Raw genomic sequence first — 10,793 nt, 5'->3', positions numbered from 1 at the left:
ACATGTAGATCTACTTTTCACTTGGGCAGTTCTCCAGACAACCGCGTCGACTGTCCCCGCAGAGTCCCCCTCCGGCGTTCTCCCGAGCAACAAATCTCCGCTGTCTCGAGCATGGAGGAGAGGAAGAGTTCTTTACATTTTATTGGCCGAATAGTACCGTTCACCATTTGAAATAATTACTACTGTGCGCCAGTGGAGCGGTACTTCACTCTTCAGTGAGTGTGTCGATAATGGAAGGAAGGGAGCGGTGTCATTATCGTGGAAGCATGGTCTTCGTCGACAACTCAGCTGTGGGGGCAGACGAGCGAATTCCTTCTATGACTCTCATTTCTGCTTTCGCCACGCTCGGCTGGGTTGTCTCGACGTTCAACGGCAGCGAGCAACGGAGGCGCAAATGGGGACAGCGCGAGGTAGCAGTCGGTCCGGCCACGTACGGTACGCAGCAAGGTGTGACGGCCAGCGGAGATCTGTTGCTCAGGAGAAAGCCGGAGGGGGACTCTGCGGGGACAGTCGACGTGGTGCGTCTCTGCATGCCTGTGCGGTTGGCTGGAGAACTGCCCAAGTGAAAAGTAGATCTACATGTAACTACAGTCCATTCATGCGTGTGTGCACTCTTTGTAACTTTTGCTGCACTGCACGCTTAGTACTCTACTCTACTTTCTTTCACTTTGTTTGGTGGCTCGCCAAAATTCTTAAACTATCACCTAGCCGTTAGAAAATTAATGTTAGCAGCTTGTGATTGGATTTCTCACCTGCCATTTTCTTGGAACCCCTGGCACTGTGTTGCTGGAGAGGTTAGCAGCTTGTGGTTGGATTATTGTATTGTATTTATTTAAAAGGATTCTCCAAAAGCAAATGGATGCTTATCACGGAAGTCTCCCACATAAATATCGCAAGAAAAATGGGGAAATGGGGGAGAGGAGAGTGGAAGATGAAGCATGGGAAGAAGGGAAACAAGTACCTAAATATCGAGGTATAAAAGCAGGAAAGAAATCGACGAGGGAAGAAATCACCTCAGCAGATAATAGCGGGACATTTAGATGAAAAAAACCCAGCAAGGATTAATTTCAAGGAAAAAAAATTTCTCAAACGGAAAAGTTCGGAATTCCAGTCAGAGAATATCTATGCTGTGAGTAATGAGCCTTTAGAGCAATGCGAAAATTGATAGAGGACTGAACGCAGCGGATGTGTTCTGGAAGTTTGTTCCATTCCACAGATAAACTGAAGAGAGGGGATTTAAGGAAATGGGCGCCAGAACGAGGTAAAACTATAGAGGACGGGTGACGACAACTAAGGGATACATTGAATTTGAAACGAATTAGCAAAGACGGAAACTGGTAAAAGACATGATGAAAATACAGCAAGGACAGAATCTGACGACGCCACTTCAGGGATGACCAGTCACAAGTACGATTAAGAATCTGCTTCGGGGTTTCCCACTCAGGAGGGTGCCGGGTCTTACAAAGCAGATATGAACGAGCAGCAACGGCTTGCAGTCGGTCTAACGTAAGCGAATCTGAATGGGATACGGCGAATGACCAGACAGGGACTGCGTATTCTAACAGTGGTCGTACGTAACACTTGTAGAGCAAATTCACGGTTGAAGCAGAAAGGAAATGGGCCATATGGTGCAACAGAAAAACACGACTGCGAAACTTATGGGTGATAGATTTTATGGTCAGAAAAATTTAGTGAAGGAGTGATAGTCACGCCGAGATGACAGTGGCTATCACCTTTCTGAATAGGCACACCGTTCATTGTCAAGGGGGATGACGGGCCGGGGGCTAATGCATATTTTTGAAAGGGTAGGTGGACGCATTTACTGGTGTTAAACGTCATGGCAGTAGCTGATGACCATTGACAACACTTATCAATGTCAGTCTGGAGCAATGCATGATGGATAGGAAATGAGGTGTTTGCTGGAGAAACAAGAATTAAATTAGAGTCATCAGCAAAAAGGGATAGGGTACTAGAAGCAGGGGCATCAGGAAAGGAGTTGATGCACAGGTTAAAAAGAAGCGGGCCGAGATGGGAACCTTGGGGTACGCCAGCGGTGATGGGCAAAGGGTCAGAAAGAGTTTGGCCAATGCGAGCGCAAACACTACGATCGCTGATGAAGTCCTTCACCCAAGAACAGGCAGAAAGAGAACACCAACCTGAAACAGATTGAATAACTAAATGATGACTAACTCTGTCAAAGGCCTTAGAAAAATCAAGGAACAGCTGGTCACAAGAAGACTTAGAGTCAAATGCACGCGAAACAATTGAGGTAAGCTGTACCAATTGGTCAACTGTTGACCTCTTTCGACAAAAGCCAAACTGGCTGGAACTGATAATTTTATGGCTCTCAACAAACGAGTAAAACTGACGGCTAATCATAGACTCATACAATTTGGCAACTGCATTTAACAGCGATATAGGACGGTAATTGACTGGGTGAGAAGGATTACCTTTTCCCTTGAACACAGGTACAACAACGGCAGATTTCCACTCCCTGGGCTGAGTACTGGACAGCAAGCAGCGGTTGAAAAGGGCGGAAAGAGACTGTGACGTGACCTCAGCTGTTTCACGGAGGATGCGATTGTTCAGCAGTCCAGCGGTTTTACGTTGAATGGGAAGTCTGGATAGCGTGTCAAATACGGACTGCACAGAGAATGGTTGTATGGAGAACTTCACAGTGGACGTGGGTGTTAAAATACCAGCTGAGTGCAGGTCAGGTGTTAGCAGTGGCGCCTGGCTGTAGCTCGCAAACACTTTGGCTAGGAGATTCATCTTTTCCGTATTATTCGTGGCTGGGTATGCTTGGTTGTCATGGTAGAGGTCAGGGATAACCGGAGACGGGCGATTCACATTACAAAGGATCTTTGCTTTGCGCCACCATGTACGGGTTCCATGATGCTGAGCCATGTCTCTCGCCATCCTCTCGTGATAATGGCGTTTCGCCTTCCGGAGCAAGGAAGTAAGACAGTTACGTGAGAGTCTATACGCTATCCAACTATTTGTAGATCCGAGACGTTTGGCCTTGGCGAAGAGACGATCCCGAAGCCGCCTCTGACGATGGTGAACAGCAGAGTACCAAGGCTTGTTCGATGGAAATGTGCTTCTCCGGACAACGGGAACAAACAACGATACAGAGTCTTCCAGCGCTGTGCGCCACAATGACCAGGCCTCATCAACTGTTTGCGCATTTTGGACGGCATCTAGCAAGGGTAGTTGCCACACGTGGTTGTTAAATGCTTGCCAGTTCGTGTGGGCAAAGTCGAGCCAGGTGTTTTGTTCAGAAGATATTTGGGCTGTGGAGCCTGCTGATCGGTTGTGGACGACATCGAAAACTACAGGACAGTGATCAGATACCGGTGGGAGGATGGTGAGATGGGAGACTGCTATTGGAGCATTAGTGATAACTAGGTCGAGTAGTGATGAACTCTTACCACTTGCGGAGTAGCGGGTAGGCTGTTGATCCACAAGTTGCGATAAGCCCAGATCATCCAGGGTGTCATACATGCATGTACCAGCAGGTGTATCAGGATCGGATGCAAGCCATTTCGAGAGGCGAGCGTTAAAGTCGCCAATGACAAATATGGAAGCTTGAGGACAAGATATTGATTGAATGCAGGTCCGGAGTGCGCTGCAGAACTGATCAGGTGGCTGCCAAGGAGGACGGTAACAACAGAACACAAACGTGGAGTTGGGGCGATGCTCTAGTTCTATGCACACAATTTCAATGGTTGGATCAGCAGGCTGAAGATCTGGACGATGTTTGGTAGTATGGGAAATGGAAGGGTGGAGGAGGAATGCCACTCCACCTCCACGTCGCACGGTATTGTTGTGACGGTCATGCCGGATAATTTTGTATTCAGCTGACGGTGTTAATATTGAACTTGTGATATCAGGGGTCAACCAGGTTTCAGTTATGCCCAAGATATCTAGTTGAGATGTGCAGAATAAGTTTTTAATCTCATCAGCCCGCTTCAGCCAGCTGCATGCGTTAACTGTGCAGATCCTGATACTCGACGGAGACTTCATATCAGGAATACAAGGTGAAAAGTTGAAAGTCAAAGGGGACGGTTGGAATGGTGGAGCAAGAGGGTTCAGTGCGGTCACTTGCGATTGTCGGCCGGGAGAGAACGGGGCTGCATTTGGGTTAAGAGTAAAAGCGTGTGGTGATGTGGGAAAAAAGATGGGTGCGTGTGGATTCAACATCACAGTTTATGATTTCTTGGGGAGGGGTGGGTTCTTGAACTTCCATTCCCGTGCTGTTACATGCTCGGGCCAGAAATCGTTTTCCAGAACATTTCTTTCGTCATGCTCAGCAACTGTCAGATGTGCGTACAACGTGCCGTACACTGTTCTGGAGGGGATCAGTCTACAGCCAGTGACTTCCACATTCTTCTTTCTACAGTACGCAACAAGATCATCAGCACTGCAGTTGATATTGATGCCCCCAACGAATACAACTCTGCGTGCTATTTTCTTACCTCCACGCAGATCTGCGGGCTTCCTGTGGCGGTTGGCGGCTTCACGTACGATCGACCAGTCGTACTTGGTACTGACAGGCTTGTCAGTAGTACGACTGTCGTTGCTTGTTCGTGGTGTAGAGAGGGTACGACTAGCGTACGTCTCGCCCGGAGCTGCGGATTCAAGCCCTGTTGGTGCAGATGCGGGTACTGGTACACCCGTGGCGGGAATGTTTGTAGCTGCTCGGTACGAGTACTCATCCTGGAGGCTGTCGAGGGCGCGATTAGAGACATCGATGGGCTGGTGGTGTTGTGTCAGGGCGCGAAGCTCCTCCCTGAGTTCTGCAATGGCGGCATCTTTTCCTTTCTCCTTTTCGAGAGAGATTTTTCGTAGGTCGGAAACTTCTGCTACCAGGTTTCGGACCGTCTCCATCAGTCATTACTCACCTGCCATTTTCTTGGAACCCCTGGCACTGTGTTGCTGGAGAATTGTAACTTCTCATTCTCACACTTTGCCCGTCATCTTGCGCCCATGTTTTGTAGTATAAATCTGACCATCTCCACCTGATATCAACCTATTCAATATCATCTTCTCTGATGAGCCTTATGAAGGCGAAACAGCTGTCAGGAGGAATTTCAGTATCTACCTGCAACCCTTCCTTGGTTGGTGTGTGTAATGGCTACTGAGGGTAGCAGTGAGTCAGCTGTGAGAGCGCATGGAGGAGAGGAGAGGAAGAGCTCTTTACAGCTCTGAAGTTTGTCGGGATTATTTGCAAGTTTGCAAGAATACCACCGAAAACGTTCCTGGGGTCAAAAAGGACCCCAATATACTGGGAACGTAGGAAAAAAGTCAACATGGAATGAGGGATTACGGCTGAAGAAGAACCTTTCCTTGTACGGCCTCATCGTGACTTCAGTGGATGTCATTAATGTATTCGGTAACCGTGGAGATACATACCAAAACTATCGCAATTGTTGCACTTCCCTGTGTTCTATGTTACTGGGGTCCATTTGGACCCTGCCCGCATTTTCCGTATTAAAAGTGAAATCCGTCATGAATCTCTAACCCAGACTATTTATTTATCTCATTTATTGCGTTGTTAGGGAATACATGAAGTTTCGGGGAGATGTGATGCAGAAGAGTAAAAATCATACCCCAAATCATACCCCTGAGGTCCGTTTGGACCCCACAACCCGGAATGAGGGTTAAATCAATTTGGTGCTGACCAATTTGCAAACTGATTCTCATCTGCGTGTGCTCTCTTTGCTCAGAATTGTATACTGGATTTCCCCCGCCAACCAGTGCATCATTGGTCCAAGGGAATGTAGTGAATCTCACATATCCCTTTGTCTTTGGCTCTAAGTTCACCTCATATAACCAAGTGACGGTAAGCTGATACCGAGATGCATCCACGCTAGTTATGTACCCACCACTGACATTGTATTATTCTCGTTTTCTTTAAGAAAAGATGAATGAACAGGCAGCCAAGTCAGACCTGTTTGCATTTCTCAATCAAGTGAACTGATTACAGAAAGGAAGTCAAAGAGAGAAAGCATGCATTGTCCACCACTTCCAAGTGGAGTATGCACTCACAGCTCGGAGCGAAATCTATTCTCATTTCACTCCACCTTGATGGATTTTCATCGTCCTGGGCTCGTTGGAAAGATCAGGACCAAGCGAATCAATCCTGGCAGCTCTCAGCTCCATAGACACATCAGGGCCACTTCCACGTCCTCTCCGAACTACTCCACTGTGCCTCGGAATGGCACAACAACTCAATTTCACATTCTTGTTCGGCTTCTTGCCCAAATAATCCACAGATTTTCACAATTCAAACTGCGCTGCAAAGCTCAGATCCAAGCGCTTCATTTGATGTCCATCACGCATGCGCCGTGCCAAAGGGAAATCCTCTGGCACGCTCCTCAACACAAAGAAGTCATGAACAAAACAACTCGCGTTCACTATGGGCCGTGAGTTCCGTGTTCATCTTGTCGCCATTCAATGAATTCTTATCGTATCGCGAAGAATATTATGTGCCCGGAAAGACGGGGTCAACGGTGTATTGATTGTCGCGATGCGTTTATGTCTGACGAAGTTACGAAAGTTTGTAAACTGGTCTATGCACTGCGATATATCGCACGATTGTTTTGCGAGTTAACTCGTACGTAGTGGATCAGGTCATGCATAAAGTGCGAGTTAACTCGTACTCAGGACGCAAAGGGTTAAACTTCCCTCCTAAGTTACTGCAACAGGAGTAAGTTGGTTTGTGCTTCAAGAGGAGAAGGGAAAGTTTTATCACACACTCAATCTACATTGCTTTGGTATATGTTTCTCCACCAGGTGTCTCTTGATGGACTAATGTCCCTGAATGGTTTTTCCGGAGGCTACAATTTGAACGCAAGGGTGAGAGAGGAGCGTGCCATTGTCGCCCCCTACTGGACATCGCGCTCTGGAAACCAGGCCTGTTCCAATGGAACCGTGAAAATACATCACTTCAACGAGACTGTCGACAAGGCTACGTTTGATGCTATCAAAGAGTTGACTAAGAAGGCCGTTCAGTTGTCTAATCCCAGTGAGGAGTTTAGACCACGTGAGGCCGTTTTTGTAACCTGGTTGGAAATCCCTGAAAATGACCAAAACAACAAGGTAAAGTGAAAATTCTAAACAGGTATGCCATGTGGTGACGTCATATCTGCCAAGAATTAATCTGCATTCGACTTTACTATTTCTTTACTATTTCTTATTCACATGGAGAATCCAATGCAGCCAGTTATAGGGTGAAACTATGCAACCATGAGCATCATCAACAGAATCTGCAGGCACCATACGTGTGTACTCGAATCTCAATCTGAGACCTTTTCTTGTCTTTTTTTATCAGTCCATTTCTTTATTTGAAACCAGTCCTCCGTTGTCATCAAAGTCCTTCAGGCCAAGACGACATCACCAACCAATAGATCAGAGGGTAAATGAGTCTGGTTGAAGTTCTTGCTTGGCAGCGGACAACCACACAAACACACACACACACACGCACGCACCATTGGACCATTGGACGCCCATCGCCGGAGGCTACAGCAGAAGCCACTGCTTCCCGGAGTTGTGTTACAGAGTCGGATATGCTGGCGGTGACAGAGATGCACTGATACATTGTCGTGTCATTTGCATAGGTGGCGAGCTCAGCACCAGCAGGCAAGGTGTCCTCGCACTCAGGTGCCGGTTGCGCTGGTAGCTTTCCAATCATTCGAGACACAGGCCGTCTAGACTATACACAGAAGCCTTGTGCAGCAGGCCAGCATGGCTGTCTTTATCAAAGGGTGTCTCTGAGGAGACAAGGTTCTATGAGAGATCCTCCAATAACATGGAAGATTGACTTGGACTCTGTCACATCTGTCTTGGTCTGTTACTGAGAACACTCTGCCTTTGCCAAGCCACAGCTTCCCTGGGGCTTTCGATCCACGCTTGCACTGAGGCCAGTACATTATAGTAGTTATTACGGTGCTGCTGGGTTCCACGTGAGCTGCAGCTTGCTTGGCACTACATCACACGTGAGCTGCAGCTTGCTTGCCACTACATCACACGCACCTTTGCCAAGCCACAGCTTCCCTGGGGCTTTCGATCCACGCTTGCACTGAGGCCAGTACATTATAGTAGTTATTACGGTGCTGCTGGGTTCCACGTGAGCTGCAGCTTGCTTGGCACTACATCACACGTGAGCTGCAGCTTGCTTGCCACTACATCACACGTGAGCTGCAGCTTGCTTGCCACTGCATCACACGTGAGCTGCAGCTTGCTTGCCACTACATCACGCGTGAGCTGCAGCTTGCTTGCCACTACATCACACGTGAGCTGCAGCTTGCTTGCCACTACATCACACGTGAGCTGCAGCTTGCTTGCCACTACATCACACGTGAGCTGCAGTTTGCTTGCCACTACATCACACGTGAGCTGCAGCTTGCTTGCCACTACATCTTACGTGAGCTGCAGCTTGCTTGCCACTACATCTCACGTGAGCTGCAGCTTGCTTGGCACTACATTTGCTGGCATGGATACTACTACTTGTACTTTGTGTACGATGTACGTCTGCTTGAACTGCAGGTGAAGGTTGCACGTCGTCTTCGACTTCATTCAGGCAATGGCAGAGTTTTTAGAAACAACTAACTCCTCTTTCAAATCCTTCACTTCCGCTGCTAGCTCGCCAATTTTCCGTTTCTAAGTGCTTCCCGGCCAGCAGACTTTGTCGCAAGGGTTGCCAGCGTTTGAACCACTGCAAGGATACCCTGTTCAATCCTGAGGACGGTACAAAGCAGCTTCTTCACGGCCTCAGCAGGGAGCTCGCCTATGACGAAGTGTTCCTGCCTGGCCCTACCTTAGTACCTAACTATCTAGACTATCCTACACTATTTCTACTACTACCTGCCTAGCTATCTGCAGTCCGGCCTGCTGCTGGGATGTCCAAACAACCAAAGCGACGAGCTTGAAAAAACGTGCCACACTCTTAGCTGCAAAAGGTTCAGTCACATTCTTTCTTTCTGTAAACAGAGTTCAGGATGTGAAAGACGTATCTGCAAACCCTCTAGCACGGCCAAAATGCAACGCAATACTACCGAGAAACCATCATCGCTATCATCGCTGATGTCTTAGCACGATCTTCAGACTTCGAGTGGTTATTATAGAAATCTGAGTGCATTTGGCAAGAAGCGGGGTCAATTAATATGCCTGTTAAGCTCATACTATTACTTGTTTACCCACAACTTACAAGTGTATGTTGTTTATTTCATTGTTTTTTTTTCCTTTAGCGTAACACATTCCAGGCTTTGATTATCAGTGATGAGTGTTGGTCTTTTGCTATGTTCAAGTATCCTGAAATAAGCTGGGCAGGTTATCCGTATCCGGTCTGGGCCGCCGGCAACATCCTCAATGCATCTGGAACAACTAATGGAAAACCTGTTGGTGGAAAACTATACAACCTGACTAATGGCTGTAGTGCTAAACTGCGCGCAAAGAAGCACTGCCTGGAGAATGTTAAACCAGCGCCGTCTCTCGGCAACTGGAGTGTGGACATGACCGAATGTCCGTCCAACATAATTATTGCAAGTGTCGCTACGGTGTTCATAAGACAGGAACATATCACCGTTCATGATTGTTTCGTCTCCGGTCCTACTACATCAAGTGCAAGTCAGGAGATAGCTTCAGTAAGTCTAAACAAGTATTCAAGAGGGATGGAGAGGTAGAGCAAGTGAGAATGAGGGAGAATGAGAGAGAGAAAGAGACACACACAGAGAGAGAGAGAGAGAGAGAGAGAGAGAGAGAGAGAGAGAGAGAGAGAGAGAGAGAGAGAGAGAGAGAGAGAGAGAGAGAGAGAGAGAGAGAGAGAGACACACACACCCACACACACACACAGAGACACAGAGAGACACACAGAGAGACACACAGAGAGACACAGAGACAGAGACAGAGACAGAGACTGAGACAGAGAGAGAGAGGGAGGGAGAGAGAGAGAGAGAGAGAGAGAGAGAGAGAGAGAGAGAGAGAGAGAGAGAGAGAGAGAGAGAGAGAGAGAGAGAGAGAGAGAGAGAGAGCGAGAGAGAGGGCACAAGGCAGGAAGGGGAAGGAAGAGAGGGAACTAGACAAGGCAAAAGCATAAAATAAGAAAGAATGTCAGAGGAACAACATGCCAATAGGACAGGCAAGTGAGTACACGGGAATAACATTCTATGAGAGAAGTTTTCAAACTGCCAAGTGTCACTGCATAGGTCAGCAGCAACTGTCAGGTTTAGCCAACTGTCACCCACTGTGGCCATTTAGTCAAGGGACAATCTCCACCTTGCCGCTACCCGCAATACTTTACATGACCGGTGACGTTTGAACCCTATCAACACTGAGTCTTACTTTAATCAATTGTTTAGCTTAGTCCTCTTGCCGCCTGAGAGGCCTGAACCTTTCAGTAGCAGAGTTTGTCCAGCACAATACAATCTAATGTCTTAAATTTGTTTGTTAACAGGAATGCTGCTACTCTAAAAGTGATGGACAACTGATAGACACAGGTCTTTACCAACCATTCCAACGGATTTCGGCAAAAGACAGTGTGTTGCGTGACATCTGCCAAACTGGTGGCATGCTGTCTCATTTCTTCAACAACCGCAACTCTCCCAAAGCTGAGAACGAGCGTGTCTCAATCAAACAAAGTAGGCAAATGTGTCCTGGAGCTTTGTGAACATTACATTTCACTCACTATGTTTTGCATTGTATTCAAAAGTATTTTTAACTGGGCTTTCCCAGCGGGGCTAATCTTTGCTGAATTGATTTCTACAGGGTTCGCATCGAGGTGCGCTACAGTA

The sequence above is a fragment of the Sycon ciliatum genome, chromosome 3 (genome assembly GCF_964019385.1).
Source record: "Sycon ciliatum chromosome 3, ocSycCili1.1, whole genome shotgun sequence".
Lineage (NCBI taxonomy): Eukaryota > Metazoa > Porifera > Calcarea > Leucosolenida > Sycettidae > Sycon > Sycon ciliatum.
The sequence above is the reverse complement of the archived record's forward strand: the minus strand, read 5'-3'. Positions refer to the sequence as shown.